Consider the following 18039-nt stretch of genomic DNA (forward strand, 5'->3'; position numbering starts at 1 on the left):
TTTACTCTGTCTTTTGTATGCAGCCCTTTCCTTGGCAACACAAGGCTGAAACTGTAGTGTTATCATCCCATTTAAATTGGCCACGATGATGAGTCTCCTCAGCAGGTCTCCCTGTGCTGGTCTGTCCTTTACAGTACGCCTCCCCCATTCTCGCCCCAGATTGCTTTTCTCCAAACTGGTTCACTTGTTTGTTAAATTTCAGATGGTAAATCTGGCACTGGAGTCAGTGCCATTGCCTGTGATATCCTTCCTGTTCCTTACTGGTGGCTCTAACCTTCCCAGCCTATCTCCCCATTTCCCTTGTTGGTGCACCCCTAAGTCAGTGGTACCCAGCAGTGTTTCTGATTGCTGTGGACAAAACTTGTTGCCAAAAAAAAAAAAAAAAAAAAAAAAAAGAAAAGAAAAAAGCTATTTTGTCTCTGTAATGTCACTTGTTCTATATTTATTTATTTTTTGGATGGCTTTCCCATTTTACTCTTTGTGTTCAGATGTGATTCATTTGTATCTCAGGAAAAGTCCAAAATATGCTGCTAGATCTAAAGGCCTTTGTCGGGGGGAGTCATTTCTGTCCATTCTCTCAGACACTGATTTTTTTTCAGGAGCAATACCCAATGGCTGCAACTATCTGGAAGATGGAGCTCATGGTGTGTTGGTATTATCTGGAGGGAAGATAGACACTGAATGGAAGGCCCACATGTACTATGTGAGATTTCTCTTAGGGCAGGTCGGTGCATCACTTAATACAGAGAAGATAGGTAGAAGCTGACTTTGAAGTAACAAGGCTGTTCCATCTACAAATCATAGCATTGGACATAGTGGTTACTCTCCAATCTTGCAAAAGGTTTTTATCTATACATTACACTTCAGGACATTTAGACTCAGGTGAAATTAATTCTTACTAAAATTAGAAATCGAAATGCAATTAGGACTTTCTAATTAAGTTGGCATAAATATTTATGAACATGATTTACATTTCAAGGGGCTGGAACACTGAATCTGTCTTTGAAACGTGCTGAGGAAGAAAAACATTGTGCTCAGTCACTCCATCCTGTGAAAAGGGATCTCCAAAAGGCTGGACACACACAGAGCAGATGAATGAAAACACACACAAACTTGTACAACTATCGTCTCTCTCTTTGAGCATCCAGCTTCATTTGTATGCTTGGAAATAACTATTCATCTGAATTCATAATATTTATACAATCACTGATCCATTTGGGTAGTTATAGTTAGACTTTATAGTCTTTCCAGCTTAGGACTTTGGCAATATTTGAGTGGCCTATCATATCAGAACAGCATTAGCTGGTACAGGAAGCTGATGCAGTACGCTGATCTAGAACTTTGTCTTTTAGGGGCACTTAACTGTAGGAATCAGAAAACCAAAGCTTCAATTCCAGCTCTTCTACACACCAACCTCATGCCTCATTTAGTGTTTTCTCCTTTCAGACATCAGACAAGGCAAACGAATACATCCTCTGCTAAGTAGGGCTGCTAAAAGGGTATATAGGAGGAGCCAAGGTGAAAGCCTTAGACAAGTTAAAAAGAATAATGCACCCAAGTGTTATTGTTCATGTAATCATTATTTAATAGTTACCCTATTAGCAAATAGATTCACAAGCAAGCTCAAAATACATTTGAACTTTAGCACCTGGGATGGGGGAAAGTTGGGAGGATGGAAGTACTAGATGTGGCTAGAGAAGAAAATAGGGGAGATGGTCTACAAATGGACAAATTAGACAGGAGATGGGCAAGCATCATCTTTACAAAGGAAACTGGAAGCTGCCACAATTCCAGGTCATATGGCAGATTGTTTGAGAGCATAACAGGCATGTCAGCCAAAGTGTCAGTCTCTCCATCCATCATACCACAGGTGCCCAGAAAAACACACAGGAGGCAGGCTTGCCCTGGGGGAAATTTCAATTGAGTTAGAAACAATGTAAATCAGGAAGCAGTGAGACTGTATAATATTGTAATTGTACTGTATTATGTAAGGGCAGAGTGTTAGTGCTGTCAACACTGTTCATGTTATATCAACAACAATAATGCTTAGGTGCAATATTCAGGCAAGAAGGGTCCCTGTCCTGGGTCCTGTAATATAAGAACTCCACTTAGGCTCTTTCATGACCAGGGCTATCTCCATAGCATGAGAAGTCTGTGGGTCACAGAAGGTGTGTCCGTAGGTGACCTGTTTCCCTCATCAAGCTCCTGTGTGTGGACTCTGGCATTTCCTAGAGCTTCTTCTTGGGCTTGTGTGGGCCTCTCCTATTGCACCAGCTTCCCCAAAGGAGGGCAGTACTGCTCATGTTTCTTGAGGTGAAGGGACATGTGCTGAAGGGGACCCAAAGTGGAAGAACATAGATAGAGAGATTTGAGTGTCATGTATGTAAGACCCTTCTGATAGAGGGCAGAGACAGAAGGAAAGTGGGTCAGGCTGAGTAGCCAGGCTCCCACAAAGGATTTCAGGGATCCAAGCATTCAAACCTGGACTGCAGATCTATTTTTCAAGGTAAGAGGACCTGGACTTCAGGTCCATTTTTCAAGGTAAGAGCACCTGAACTACAGGTACATTTTTCAAGGAAAGACATTTTAATTAATGGTATATTAGATTGATTTATAACTTAAAAATATTTAGTCATGATCTTTGCCTATACTCTTGTGTCTGACCTGCAAATGTCAGTGGCAGGCCTGAGTGCTACAGTGATTTGGAGCAGGAGAAAGCCAATGTTTCCTAGGCAGCCACATCTCCTGAGGCAGGTTGGGGAACTGCAAGGTGCAGAGAAAGTTGCTGGAAACTGGTTTTAAAGTAATTATGATGATCTGCTCAGAGATCATAGCACTACAGGAAGTAGTTACTCTACAATTATGCAAAAGGTTGTTACATGATGATTACACTCCAGGATATTAGAGTTGGGAAGAAGTTAATTTTTACTGAAATTAGCTGCAACCACCCGAAAAGACTCCCCTATCTCCTGGGAAGTGGGATTTGACTTTTTGCCATGAACTGTGTTAAGATTGGGAAAAGGTTCTAAGGAATGTAAATGATTGTGAAATGTGCTGGAAGCAATGGCAGGCGTCAGAGCCACCTGCCCCTGCCAGGTCATTGCTGATTCCTGCCAGCCCCATGCAGCCTTCTTCTCCCTAAATGGCCAAATTCCTATCCTGTCTTCACATCTTATCGAAGCCCCACTTCTTCCATAAAGCCCTTTCCGACTGTTTTTCATTTCATAAAAGTCACTTCTGTTTTTCTGTTTCCCTCTGAAATTCATTATCCACACCATCACTATGCGTGAGCATTTTTAGAGAACCTGCTCAGATGGGCACTGGGATATTTAGAATTTAACTGTGAAATGGATAGTTTTAGGAGTGCCAGTTTATCTCCTTAAAACTAGAAGCTCCTGGAGATCAAGAGCCCTTTAGGTAAACACAGAAGGTTGATGAGGGCAGACGTGGCAGGGCCTCCGTGGCAGTTCTGTTGTTTGAGTCAAGGAGATAGAGAATGGAGGAGGGGGAGCAATTATCAGACTTCTCAGATTTTTCCATCAAAGTTGGTTCTTACAGCAGGGTAACTCAAAATGTATACCCTGAGGGGACACTGAGGGCATAGCCCTCGGCGGTGCACGGCAAGCCTTGACGTTTATGTGAAGTCTCTTGTTTCATCTGGAAACCTCCTGCTGATTTATATTCTAGTACGTTCTACTCCATGACACATTTTTATGTCCTGTTAAAGTTAATTATTTATCAGTGAGCAAAATCAACTCTCTTGGACTCTGCCACTTTTTACAAGTGGGAATTATTCCTAGGGCCAAGTGCCATACTTGGCAGACAGGGGACATTTGATACTTATTTGCTGAATAAATGAATGAACTGGCAGTTTCACATGTCCAGTCCACTGCTCCACAAGAGAGGAAGCATATCTGAGTGACCAAGTAGTGAGAGCGCAGAATGCCAATTTCATGACCCATCTGTGAGGGACAGGGCTAGGAAGGCTGTTGGCAGTGTAGGGGAAGGATGATATGTAGGGGAAGGAGTATTTATAAAAATACTTCAAAGGAAGAATAAGTGGAACAGAAGTACTCACTCTAGATGGAGGCCAAAGCAAGGGGGTAATAGTCAGAAATGGGCATTTTAACACAGGCATTTCATTTCATTTCATTTACCATGGGGTCTCTAAAGTTTGTGAAGACAGTGGCAGCTTCCACCATCTTTCTCAGAGAGAGGGGGCTGTGAAGATCACTGTCAGTGTAACCTGTGAAGGGTGAAAAATTCTCTACGTGATGGAAGAAACCATCATGGTTTAGATCCATCCTGTATGATATCATAGACACCGGTCATATATAGCAAATGAACTTTGAAATGTACCTGGTTCATACTGAGCTGGAATGCAAGTATAGAATGTATGTGAATTTTGCAGAGTGACCACTGATAGGAACCTTTAAGAGCTTTCAGTTATAACAAACAGCCTGCTGAAGCACACATGCTATAGGTTTGCCACCATTGGTATACACCCACAGCCAAACCAAAGACTATGAAAGTAGTTCATTAATATTTTTGAATGGATTACATGATAACATTATGAATATATTAGGCATAATCATGTGTGCAATTGGAATTTACTTGTTTAAAAATTCAGCTACCAGAAAATTAAGCATTTCACGTTCTTCTCTCTTGTAGAGTTCATGGTGGGCTGCACTGGTCTGGACTGGTGAACTAAGATGACTTAGTCACAGATCCAGGGTGAAATATTTAGGTTTGCCTAGACACTACCAGGGAGCAGGCTCTGTAAAACTCCCTCTGCAAAATAAATATCTATCTGGAGTATTTGGAAGACACTATTAATAAATGGTTGCAAAAAACAATTATTCACCACATACATTTGACAGGGCTTACTGTTGAAAAAGGCTGTAGAAGGGGCTGGGAATTTAGCTCAGCGGCATAAGCGCCTGCCTTGCAAGCAGGCAGTCGTGAGTTCAATCCCTGGTACCGATAAAAACGAAAAGACAAAAAAAAAAAAAAAAAAAAAAAAAAAGGCTGTAGAAGTATAACTTCAAATTGAAGCTAATTAAAACCTTTGCCTAAGGAAGCCCCGTCAGTCCTGAACAACTTCAAGAAGTGTGTGATTAAGCTCTCTTCTGTGCTAGTCAGCACTTCCCCAGCTGTATCACCAGCTTGTTATTGCCTCTTCTCTTCACTTGCCATTTTAAACAGTAAATAATTGGACTCCTGTTTGCTTCCTTGCCATTCCTAACCACGTCTCTCCAGTGAAGTCTCTCCGCCAATCTATCCACTGAGCGGAATTGAAACATTTTTATACAGTTACTGAAACAGCTGACAGGTCCCTAGCAGGCTCAGGGTTCTAGTTGCCTGATGGCTGTTTGTAGTACCTAGCAAAGTTCTGTATTAAAGTTACATTGAAACCTATGCATTGAGGAAGAATATAGGCACAGGGTGAGGCATTCAGGAATCGTTTTGGGATCCTTTAGGGAAGCTCTTCTCACTGCTGGAATGAACTTTCCTCATCTGTAGTCTGGCCATGCCTGGCCCTTGTTTCTCCAACTCACTACGCTTCCTTTGCTCATTCCACTCCAGTTACACTGCTGCCTTCTGATGCTCCGATGGTGCCAAGGATGTTCTGCCTGTGTGCTTTGTATCTACCTGCTGTCTCCTCTGCCTGGACACCAGACCTTCAGGCCACACACGGCTCATCCTCACCTCCTCGAGGACTCTGCTCACATGGGAGCTGACAGATGTGTGGACTCTGCATCTTTCCTTTAACTTTTCATGTAGCTCCTCCTGGATTTACTCTCCAAAGAGAGAAAAGTCACACTTTTGAGATTGTTGTTAATTGTGGGCATGTTAAAGCCCTCTTTACAGGATTATTATTCTTGCATGAGGGCTTCTGATGATGCTTATGTGATGATTTCAAGCTTTGAAAGATTTGGAGACTTTTCATTAAGTGAAATCATTTGAAAAACATCTCACTTCTATGAATTTTAGAGCAATGAAATGCATGACCGCATGGACACACTGTTGTGCTGGGGCCCCTCGGGTGCCGGCAGAAGAGGCTGTCACTGCCTTTGATGCTGAGGAGGAAAGCAAGGTCAAGAGAGGTCAAATTTGAATGTAGAAACTCAGCATTGTGTAAAGGCCCTGGGGCTGAGATGACTTGGTTCTGTCACTGCTTTCCTTCCATATCCTGGCTCCCAGCCTGAGCCAGGGGGCTTTATGAATATTACAAAAAATAAGTTTCTGTGAAACATCACCCGGATGTTTTTATGAGTACATTAAAAAATAAATTTCTGTGAAACACCACCTGGACTAAAACAAATGCACCAAATAAATAAAAGGTCATCGGCAGTGCCTTTCATTAACTGTAGGGTGGGTGGGTGTTTTGTCCCCAGGGAGGGTGTTAGAACTTATCACATGCATTTACTGAAACAAATATTTCTGTGCCTCCCTTAGGCTTGCTCAAAGGCCACTTCTCATGGACATAAAGCACAGCTCCCTCCTGTCCCCTCTCCTGAATATCTCTTTTCATTCTGCTCTGCACTTTCTTCTTTTTTCCCTCATACAACTTCTGACCTAATACACACTCTCCATTACATATTTATTGCATATCCATTATTGATTTTTTTTGTCCCCTTTGGGTAAAGTATAAGCAAAAATCTTCATTTTGTTAATTGATGATGACCTAGAATACTGCCAGATACAAAACAAGCAAATAAAAAAGCAAACAAGTATCATTATATTTTAGTCTGCCAACTCTCTATTTAAGTTTCGAATTTCAGTCTCCCAGGGAGGGTCCATATCTTTTCTCTCCAATCAGCTAGTGCCTAAGTCGTGTAGATTTTGTCGTCTTATTTTTGCCCCTCTTACCTCCTCCTGAGATGCCTTCCTTCCCCAGCCCTTCATCTCTTGCTTGTATAATTACAGTGTTTTTTCAATTTGGCTTCTTTCTCACTTGCTTTCACTTCATTCACTATGAAGCCAGAATGAAATCTCAAATATGAAATCAGATTATACTACATCAGTGCTTAATCAGTGCTTAGCTTCCTCTCAGTGCCTAAGGGGTAGGGTCTTTTTTTTTTTGGTACCAGGAATTGAACTCATGGCCTCACGCTTGCCACGTAGGCACTGTGCCACTGTGATATATCCCTGGCCCAAGGAGTAGGGCCTTTGAATAGGGGAGGGCTCTTGTGAGACAATACTTAGAAAATTGGGGAAATTTTCTGTAAGTAAAAAGTACTTATTTTTGCAAATCTTAGGAAAAAAACCAGGTGACCATAGCCGTATGAACACATTATAGGGCAAAATGTATCTTAGAAAATGACCGGGCTGGAATTTGAACCCAGACTAGGTTCTAAAGCAGCTATTGATTCAGACAGTAGCTCTAAGACCAGACTCTATCACTAACTAGCTATGTGACTATGGCAAGCTAGTTACTGTCTCTGGGCTCAGATTCTCTATGAGCAAAGTAGGCAAAATAACAGTACCTACCATACATGGTTGATGTAAGGACTGAAGGATTTAATATATATGAAGCATTTAATTTCTTACATATACTTATCTATAGTCCAGCTGATAGTTGTTACCACATCTCCAATTTCCACTCTATCATTCACTGTACTATCTTGTAACTTTTGGAATTAGAACAAAAATTTCCCAGCGAGGGGTGGTGACTATTCTCCTTAAGAAGATGTACTTTACGAGGAGTGAGGTATATGCTTGAGGTTCAGAAATGTGATCAAATAACTTGTGTTTATTCTCATTGGACTCTCTCCAACTGCTCTGTCCTTAGTCACACTGTGCAAAAGAGGCCACTTAGTTTAGCCTCTAGTACCACTACCTTTGACTGGAAAAAAGTTGGCACTATCTTTCTGGCCATTAGGAATCTACTTTCCAATCGGGTCCTAACTTTCATTTTTGGCTCTGGTTTCTGTCTGTGCCACCTTCTGATTAGTCATGGCATAAATTGTTTCATCCCACACATTTTGGTGTGTGATAGAATTATTTCTTGTAATGCTCCATTTTTAATGCCCTTGGATATTCAGGAAATAAATTATCACTGAGCTTCTACTCATAACTGTGCCATAATTCATGATAATTTTGAAAAATTGCTTAACTACTCTGTGTCTCCTTTCATTTTTTAGATAAGGAGTTGAATTAAGTGATATTCACATTCTAATATGTCATACCTGCTTTGATGGCACAGCTCACACGCAAAAATAACAACAGCTCTCACAACAGCCTGGTAGATCCTTTAACTATGTCATTTCCCAATGTTTTAATAATCCTATAATGGCAGTACTATTATGTCCATATTATAGATAAAGAAAACTCATGCTAGCAACTGTTTGAAAAGACCCACAACTCGCTTAAGCGATTATCAGTGAGACAGGGTAGGATTTTATCTTAAGTCTAATGTGAAAGCTTGCGTCCCTTTCCCCTTTTAAACCATCTCAAGCCTTCTATTTCTTTTATATCACATTTGGTCAGCAAAGGCAGACCTACGTGTGACAAAGATCAGAACTGAGCTCTGAATTACATTCCAAAGGCCTAGAAAAGGTGTCCATTCACATGAGATTTTCCCGCTGTGTAGGCTGGAGATGACTATGTCCTTGGGGACTTTTCAGTGTGGCAGTTGACAGAAAACCACATAGGGGGGAGAAGTAGTTTTTCTTCTAGCTGATGTATGACTGTAGACAATCCACATGTACTACAAACTATTTTCATTAATTAAATAGAACTTGCCTCCTACCATTGTTGGCAGAAATGTAAATGAGCAAATACATGGAACAATGTGTGGTGTTTGTTTTTTTCCTAATTCAACCTGGATGCAGAACTAAATGTACTTTGCAGTTCTCTCAAAAGAGCACGTGCACACACACACACACACACACACACACACACACACACTAGTGAGCAGCAAAGACCTCCCCGATGACCTTCTCAGGTGGTAGCTACATACGCTGTAACAAATGACTCAGCATCCACATTAGAATAACTTTCTTCTTGCTGATATTCAGCCCTACTAGTTTCTACTCTCATCCATTTCCCAACTTCAAATACCTCCCCATATGATTATACAGAGTACAATTCACCAGTTTTAATATCCCAACTCATGGTCCCAACTCATTCTAATGCTTAGAAGATGGGAAATCGCTGAGTTATAAATAATAAAGATTGTTTCCTTATATATTATCATTATTTTTCTCATCATTGGAAACTTCTGTGGACAACTTAAAAGAACACTTCAGAAAGAGGGAGATACTAAAAAACAGGATACTAGGTCTTTTTAATTCAATTTTTGAAAGGACAATAGTCGAGTAGAGAGAATCCAGTGATGGCTAATGGAGTTCTGAATTGAGCAGGCTACACTCTGAATAATGGAACCAAATTGCTGACCAGCTACTGCCAAAGCTCACCAATTGCCCTGCACTGGTTGAGTGAAGCCTGGAGACTCAGAAACTCATCAAGTACTCATAGCTATGCCATCTAATAGTTCAGTGAGGGGCCCCCTACTTAAAGCCCCCTGCTCCCTGGGCTGACACTTAAGTCCCTGAATAACCTGATGCATGAAATTAACATCACTTATTAACATTCCCTATTGTAGACCATCTGCATGAACCTTTGCCGCCAGCGTGATTACCTTTTTCTGGAAGCTTTCTTGAGATAATTCAGTGGAAACCAAATTTATCTGAAAGTGGGGCATGGAAGCAATCTGGAGTTGCAAAAGGAAAGGAGACATGAAATCAAACCTATCAAAATGAGAAAACTCATGATTAAGAGTCTTCAGTGGAGTTTTGTCATCTCAGGGAGAGTTATGTTAGTGTGGTAAGCTGAGTTCATTTTCAGTATTTTAGTGAGTTATGGACCATCTACTGATAGGAGCCCTGCGATGGGAAACTAAGACTGTGTCTGAGGATGAGAGCAAAGCAGGAGACAGATGCAGGCGGGTGCACTGCAGTTTCATTTTTACAATTTACAGCAGTCTGAAGACCTGTAATACTGACTTTCTTCTCCCTTAACAATTAATCCTCCTATTGATTCTCCACTGAGCAGAAAAAAGATTTATTTGAAGCCTAAAGTTTTTAATTTCTCATCTTTGGAAGATCTCATATATTTCAGGAATTAGGAGTTGAGCGATGGAACAAATAGGGGACTTGTCAGTGACAGCAGCAAGTGTCGCCCTCTTAGCTAGATTTTCTCCATCAGTAAACTTGGATTAGAGTGCATTCGATCTACTTTTTATTTCCCTGTGGAATTCTCAACCAATTTAAGACTATGCAGGTTAGCTACACTGAAGAAGAAATAGGGGTAGGTATTTGGTACCAAAAGCATCTGTGAAATAAAGGTAGGAATCTGTAACTCTTGGTCTTGTCCACGTGCAGCATCCTGCAGAATCTATGTCTCATTTTCAGTCAAGAGATGATTATAAGACTTTGTGAAGTTAGAATTGACAGTTTCATTTGTAAAACTTCAATAACCAACCATATAGGCTATTTGGCAGGTAATTTATAAATAAGAACAATATTTATATTATCAACATAAAACCCAGAGGTATATTTGCATTTGCATTGAAAAAAGTTCAAGATCATCCTCTTTGATAATGGGATTTATTCACGGAATAAGATAAGGACGAAGCATCTTTGCTTTAGAGTACCAGGACATCAGAAAGGTCTCCTTGAAGATACTGTCTCTTCCCTCACATAGTATCTTGGAAACAGTCCACAGAGGGGCCAAGACCTTTTCAGGTTATACAATACGGTAGTACCAAGGCTACCTGTGTTAAAACCTGTTAAAACCTGTCTTTTATTTCTAAGTAGCAGTGCTTCTTCCTGACATTTTCTCAAGGATATTTTAACAAATTCTCCATATCATGTGCAGACAGGCAAACAGCTCTTTAGAATACACTTATGACTGATGATGACAGTCTTATTGGTGCTGATTTAATTAATAGATGCTATAAGGTATTTGTGAAACTCCACAATTTTCTAAATGGAAGGGATAAAATTGAGTACACAAGAGTTAAAACATTATTCTAGGTCCAAATTAAGCTTTCCCTATGTTTTCATTAAGTTAAAATGAAGAGATGTGGGCTGTGGAATTTAGTTAAGTACATTATCAAAAAAATAGAATGAAGCCTCATTTCTTTAATTTTCCTTTTAGATACAAAATTGCCCATCACCAGGATGAATATTCATTCACTTCAGGAACCAGTGATTCTAAGTTCTTTCTAGGGGAGCAATGCATAAGCAATATTTACAATGGGTTAAACTATGCAATTCTTGGCTTTCAAACTCTTCTGTGGTGATGATTCTCCAGGATGCAAATAATGACCTGTGGTGTTGGTGCTGGTGATGATAGTGGGAGTGGCTGAGTTGGTGGTACAGGTGCTGACAGTGGCTTGTGGTCAGATTTCAAAGATTGAAAGGAATTTCAATAGGCAGCGTTTCTAAGAATGAAAATTCTCAGCTGAGGAAGCAGTTTAGGTGGGGTAAGTTTCTCTGATTGGTCAGAACAGGAAGTAACTGACCTGTGAGATAAAGAGAACTCCAGAAAGCTGTACCAGCTGAAGTCATGGATTCTAGGACAGAAATCTTGAAGAGGTTTTCGTCAAAGGATGGCAAAGAGAATAGCTGGATGATGATCAGGAGCAATCAATCAATCAATCAATCAATCAAACTGCTGAGGAGCTCACCTATGGCAGTAGCCATTAGGATAGAGATAGAATTAAATGGCCAGTAAATTTTTAATGAGTGTGATGAATATGAGTAGATAAATAAATGGAAGTGGATTTTTAGAGTTTTTTTGTTCTGAGTAGATATACCATGCTATTTTTTTTTTTACAATTATGGAACCAGATGAGAGGATAAAATAAGTTGATTTTTTTCCCTTTAAGTTTTTCTCATTCTGGGTTTCCAAGCAATGCCATTGATCCAGTAAATTTTCTCTACTGGAGCAATGAAACTATTTCTGCTCTGTGAAGTATATGAGACTTGACCTAAACATTCTCTAACACAACAAACAGCATATTGAGCATAAACGCCAGCCTGGGTCTTTTAAAACAAATGATGAAATCCATGGAGCTCAACATATTAAAAGTAATGACAATGACAAGAGATATGAGAGTTTAGACAGTTGGGGGCTCAGGCTGTCTCAGGTATCTTTTTACTCTCAGTTATGGGGTGTCATCTGAGCACCGTTTATGGCTTGTGATAGTGCTGAATTGAGCACCTATTATTTGCTCTTTAAGTCCCAGAGGGAGGTTTATGTCTTTCTATTATTCAGCTGGGAAGTGAGGAAGTTTTCTATTTTCTGTCTAGGGTTCTGAATCAGGGTAAAAACAAATGGGGTGTTTGCTTTTTCCTAGCGGTGGCAGTGGTATGCTGGTAACACTTGGCTCTCCAAAAGGAAAAAAAAAAAAAACAGAAGACCTGAAGCTGTCACAGGCTATGGTGTCAATACTTCTGCCACAGCCAGTTTCAATTTCAAGTTACAGCATGATGCCACCGAGCACAGAGCTGGGAAGAAATATGTACCTCTGGCTCTCATCAGCTGGCACTGGCACATTGCTGAATGTGCTGCATAGTCTGTTAAAAATAATCACATATTATAAATAATTTGAAACTGTAGAAATGGAGCAAAATGGAGACAGAAAAAAGGTCCTAAGGATCTTTGCCATCCAAAAAATACTTAATAATTTGATATGTTTCCTTTTCAGGAGAGAAAGATAGTTCTATGCCTAGATTGTTTTTAATGTTTTAGTTTTTACATAGCTGTCAGCACTGCACTGCAGTTATGTTGGCTTTCTTATTTTTAAACTCCAAAACAAGATGAGCATTTCTCTATGTTATTACAAATTTGTTCTGAACATTTTAGCAGCTGTCTAACTTTCTAGTGCATAATTAGACCAGACAACATCATAGCACATACAGCTTGTTTTTGATAAAAAATGACTTGTTTACCTTAATAAATATGCTCACATCTCCCGTAAATATTTTTGAGAAAGCCTGAGGAAAGTTGTTCCATGAAGATGAGGGGAATCTGCTGGGAATAGCTGCCTCAATGTTGGCCAATTCGTGGGGACCATAGAACCTTGAACTGAGTGGCTCCCTTCTGTTCAGAGACTTCAGGTTTCAGTCTTCGAAATCCGCATCCCCATCAGCCTTGTTACCCCCACAGCTAGGATACTCTAGGAGTTCCCATCCCCCGCTTCTGGGTTTGTCTCATTGCTAATCCATTTCTGCTACTTTCATCTCAGCTTCTCATGCTGTGCCTTTGAATTCATGCTTTTTGGCAAGTAAACTCTTCCTGCCCCCAGGTTTGGAGTTTTATAGAAGTTTTACATTTGGCCTTCAAAGAACCCTGGCTGGCCTCTGAGAACTTGTGTTCTCTATACTCTTGGCAAAAGGAGATTCTCCTCTTTCACTTTCAGAACCAGTGGATGAGGTGAGGGCTCTCTTGCTCCTAAATTCACTTCCAGACCACCTCCCTTCTGTCCTGTCTACTACTATTCCTTAGAAGAGCACATAGCAGATTACATCTTTCCCCCCTGGCAGCTGTCACGCTCCACCATCCTGGTAATTTCCCCCTAACCTCTGAGGTCTTTAGCTTTGGCCTGAAACCTTTTTTTCTACCCCAGCCTCTGTCTCATCCACTTCAAAGAAGACTTCCTAGCACTATGGCATCTTAGTGCCTTGACTTTTGGTCTCTCTTCCTTGGTTATTTGCTGCCTGTTCACACCCAGAACATGCGCTGCTCTTGAGATGCAGACTTCAAACATCCCCTTCCGCTGTGGCTTGGATGTGGTTTAAATGTGTTCCCAGAGTTCATGCATTGGGAATTCAGTCTTTAGTGTGGAAGCAGGTGCATCTTTAAGATGTGGAGCCTAGCAGCTGGTCCTTAGGTCACTATGGGTACTGCCTTTAGGAGGCATTAAGGGAGTTCTTGTTGAACCTTGAGTTAGTTCTTTTAACAAGTTGTTAAAAGAACAAACCTGGTCCCTGCAGTGCTCTCTAGCTTTGTTCTGGTGATATGATCTCTTTCTTCCATATGTACTTCTGCAATCATGGTGCCATCCACCATGGGGGGCTGTACAAAGGGGCCCTCTCCAGAGATGGTTTTGAATTTCAGAATCCAACACTGTGAGCTAAATAAACCTTTTTTTCTTTATCAGTACCCAGTTTCAGGTGTTTCACTATGGTAACAAAAAGTTGACCAATGACCCTCCATAAATGTCCATCCTCCTAACTCCCTGGCCCAAGCACTTCCACCATTACAATTCTGTCTCTGCAAGGACTCACGTTGATGGATCCCACCACTTCTCATTACTCAGCTTCTTTGGGTTGAGCATCCAAAATTTAAAATCTGAAATGCTCTGGAATCAGAAATTTTTCTCAGTGTTGACATGGTACCACAAGTGGGAAATGTCATAGCATGAAACTTTTTTTAATGAGCAAAACTATTAAAATATTGCATAAAATTAATCTTAGAGTACCTGTATAAGGTATGTATGATGTGTGACTTCAATTCCAAAGATACACTGTTATGTATATGCAATCATTCTAAAAAAAAAAAAAAACTAACTCTAAAATGCTCTAGGATCCAGCCATTTTCCATAAGTGACCTTCAACTTGTGCTTCCTTGTTTGTCCAGTAATATAATCATTATTACACAGACACCCAATTTCCTTAGCTTTTCCTCCTTTGATGATACTCAGCTGATACAATTCTCGGCCCAGGGTGAATCCAGCCCACTGCTGCTCCTGTTGCATTAGGGGCTATAGTGGCGAGGGGTTTGGACAGCCAGGCTGACTAACAAGACTTCAGATCCTCAGCCCTTTCCTTCCGAGTTCCTGTGACATCACACCCCAGTTTCCCTCTTACCCTACTAACACCTACTCATAGTCCGACTGTTCTATTGAATTTCTTAGGTTTTTCTGTTCAGACTTTTTCCTAATTATCTCTCTCTAAGTGACTCATCTGTACTCTAAGGTGTAAATTCATCTGTGAGCCTGTGACTCATACTTTTGTGTCTCTGCTTTATGAACTGGACCCACTGAGAAGCACCTCAGAGACATCTCAGGACCATTTTCTTGTTTAATGCTGTCCTGCCCCAGCGTTTACTCCTCTCTATTGGCAGGGAAAAGCCTGGACTCAGTAGACTGACAATGTCATCCATGAGCTCCAGGTGGGTCTTCCTTCACTTATTCCCCACTTGCCTTACGTACCACACTGCGTGAGTCCACACCAGGCCACACCACACCAGGCCACACTACACCACATCACACCACACCACACCACACACTGTGGACTTATTTTCATTGTAGTTCCCACTTTATTTACCTGCTTGTTTTCCTTCTTTGATTTCTTAATAGACTCTAAGAGTTTTGAGGGTGAGGAATCAATCTTGGCCATTGTTTTGGCTCCAATATAGTATTTGCTAAGTGAATGTGTAAATCGATAGATAGATTTTGGCCAAGGATATAGCTCAGTGGCACAGTGCCTGCCTGGCAAGCATGAGGTTGTGTGTTTCATCCCTGATACAAAAAAAAAGGAAAAAATTTTTAGCAATTATGGAAACTTCGTAGATCAGTGGAATAGACTCCCAATTCACTGAACATCCTTGATGATGTGTTTCCTGAAATAGATTACTACAAACAATGATATTGTTAAAATTGCTGATTTTTGTATTTAGAAATATTCTGTCTTCAAGAAACAAAAGGAAATTTCCATTAGGTGATTTTTAACCTTCATACCTAAGCAACCATGGTGATAACTGTGATTGCCAAAGTTAAAAAAAATGCATAACAATTGTACAAAGCAGAAATTTGGATTAATGGGCAGAGAATAATTTGATCATTCTCTGAGAATATTTTAGACAAGAAAAGCAAGATGAAAATAAAGATAAAAATTAAAATAGAAGTGAGAGTCTCAAGTGATCCTGTCTACTAATAAAGAGATTTTTTTCTGGAAGAGATTATAATGAATGAGATGAAGTAAACAGCAAGCTATACTTTAAAAAATGGGCTCTCTTAATAATAGTACTTCAAAATCCTATATGTTAGTAATAAAAAACTAAAAATCAGAAAACTATATGCATGATTATTATGTGCTGGACACTGGGCTAAGAGCTATATATAGAATATTTCATCTAATTCTCACAATAACTCACAGTATATATACTATTACCATTATTAGAAAACTGAGGATCAAAGAACTGGCAAAGGGATTTTTCTGAAGTCACACAGCTGGTGAGTAGGAGCCGTATGACAAGTTACTTTGGGAATGACCTTTTGAGCCAAGTTGGACAAATCATCAGCTTAATTCTGCTTGAGCTATAAATGCCAGGGTCTCTTGGCATTTGACAACAAATGTATCATAGGGAACCAAAGATAATCAGTGAATTTGAGATTGGTTAATTTGTTGTCCAAATCCATGGGAAAAATATTTTAAATAAAACTATCTGTGCAGTATAAAATTAAAAAAGAAGAAAGCAAAGACATATAGTTATTTTGTGCCATAGGGTTTCCCAGGCCAATGGCGCGCTTACATGTGTAAGACAAGCAGAGGCCTGGAAAGCCCTGGTGCAGTGGGGCTTTTCCTTTTCACAGCCACTGTGTGGACAAGCTTGCACTCCTCTACTATGTAATGAGAAATGCATGATTCAGTCACCCTCGTCACCCTGGTTGGCAATCTTCCAAATGTTGTATATGCGAGCAAGGCTTGTTAGGTTGTCCAGCAGCAGATGACCCACAGTTGACCACAGACACATTAAAAAAGCCCTTCAGAATTTAGTAGAGCTGGCAGCAAACCAACCCACAAAATCATGACCTGGATGAGTAGTTGTAAGTTATTTGTAAACAAATGAGGTTTGGAGTAGTTTATTTACTCAGGAGGTGCTAACTATTATACTGTACAACAGTATAAGTCAGTCAAAAGAATCTTAGCCATAATTTAATAAAAATACTTTTTGAAAATAAAATAAAATATATCTTGAATTGAAAATTGACAGAGTATTTAACTCTGGGCAAACTTAATTTTTACATCTTGTTAGGAATGTATCATCCTGTAAATACAAATTTGTCAGATTTATCTACAAAAAAACAAAGAATTGACCTCAAATGACAAAAGATACCTTTGCTGAGCTAAAAGAGAACAAAATATTCCCACTATTTGTACAATCAGCCTGCCTCTTGTAAGTATACAGAAGAGACAATTATTCTCAAATATGTAAGGAAGTACCATTTTTTTTGTAAAGAAACTATCAAAAAGGTAGTGAAAGGTATGTCAAAACTGAGAGTTCAAATTAAGGAAAGTGTAGAGCTAGGAAACTGGTAATGATTAATGAAACAAACGGAGAGATGACAGTCAGTCATTGTTTGAGAGGTGTAATTACAACATGGGATTGAAAATATTTTAAAGAAGGCAGATTTGTGTCCGCTGTTCTTAGCGTCTCTTTCCACTAAGAAAAATCATTGAGGATCAAAAAGAACTTTTGCTTACATGGGCTACATGTATAAATACCACATTAGAAATGAAAACTGAGAACATTTAAAGTATTAACTCATTTAAAAATTACAGCAATAGACCTACAGCTCAGATTTTGGTTTCTAAAGTCATGCTCCAATAAAAGAAACCAGGACACCTTGGAGAATGGCTTATTATAGGACTAGGGCAAAGAAATACAGAATGAATATAGATTATCTTGCAGTACCACAATATAAGAAAGTGTATTATTGGTCAGCTTTCCCCTTGCTGGACATAATACCCACCACTAATAATTTAAAGAGGGAAAGATTTACTTTAGCTTACAGTTTTGGGAGCTTCAGTCCATAGTCAACTGGCTCCAAGGCAGGATCATCAGAGTGAAAGGATGTGCTGGAGCAAAGCTTCTCTGCCCATGGTATCTTGGGAATGCACCAGGATGACAGTACCAGAAAAGAAAGCAAGGGACCGCATATAGTACCTAAAGCTGTGACTCCATGACTCACTCAAACACATAACAAGATTTACTAATCTGCTAAGTGTTTCTTAATTC

General features: G+C 39.9%; 1 protein-coding gene across 2 annotated transcripts in view; it reads right to left on the reverse strand.

Annotated features, from left to right (window-relative positions):
* Positions 1-18039, reverse strand: part of Tacr1 (tachykinin receptor 1) — a 154352-nt gene that overhangs the window by 34705 nt on the left and 101608 nt on the right. The gene's annotated exons all lie outside the window — the stretch shown is intronic.

Source organism: Cavia porcellus, unplaced genomic scaffold (assembly GCF_034190915.1).
Source record: "Cavia porcellus strain 051 isolate PalLab524CR breed Dunkin Hartley unplaced genomic scaffold, mCavPor4.1 scaffold_18, whole genome shotgun sequence".
In the NCBI taxonomy this organism is placed as follows: domain Eukaryota; kingdom Metazoa; phylum Chordata; class Mammalia; order Rodentia; family Caviidae; genus Cavia; species Cavia porcellus.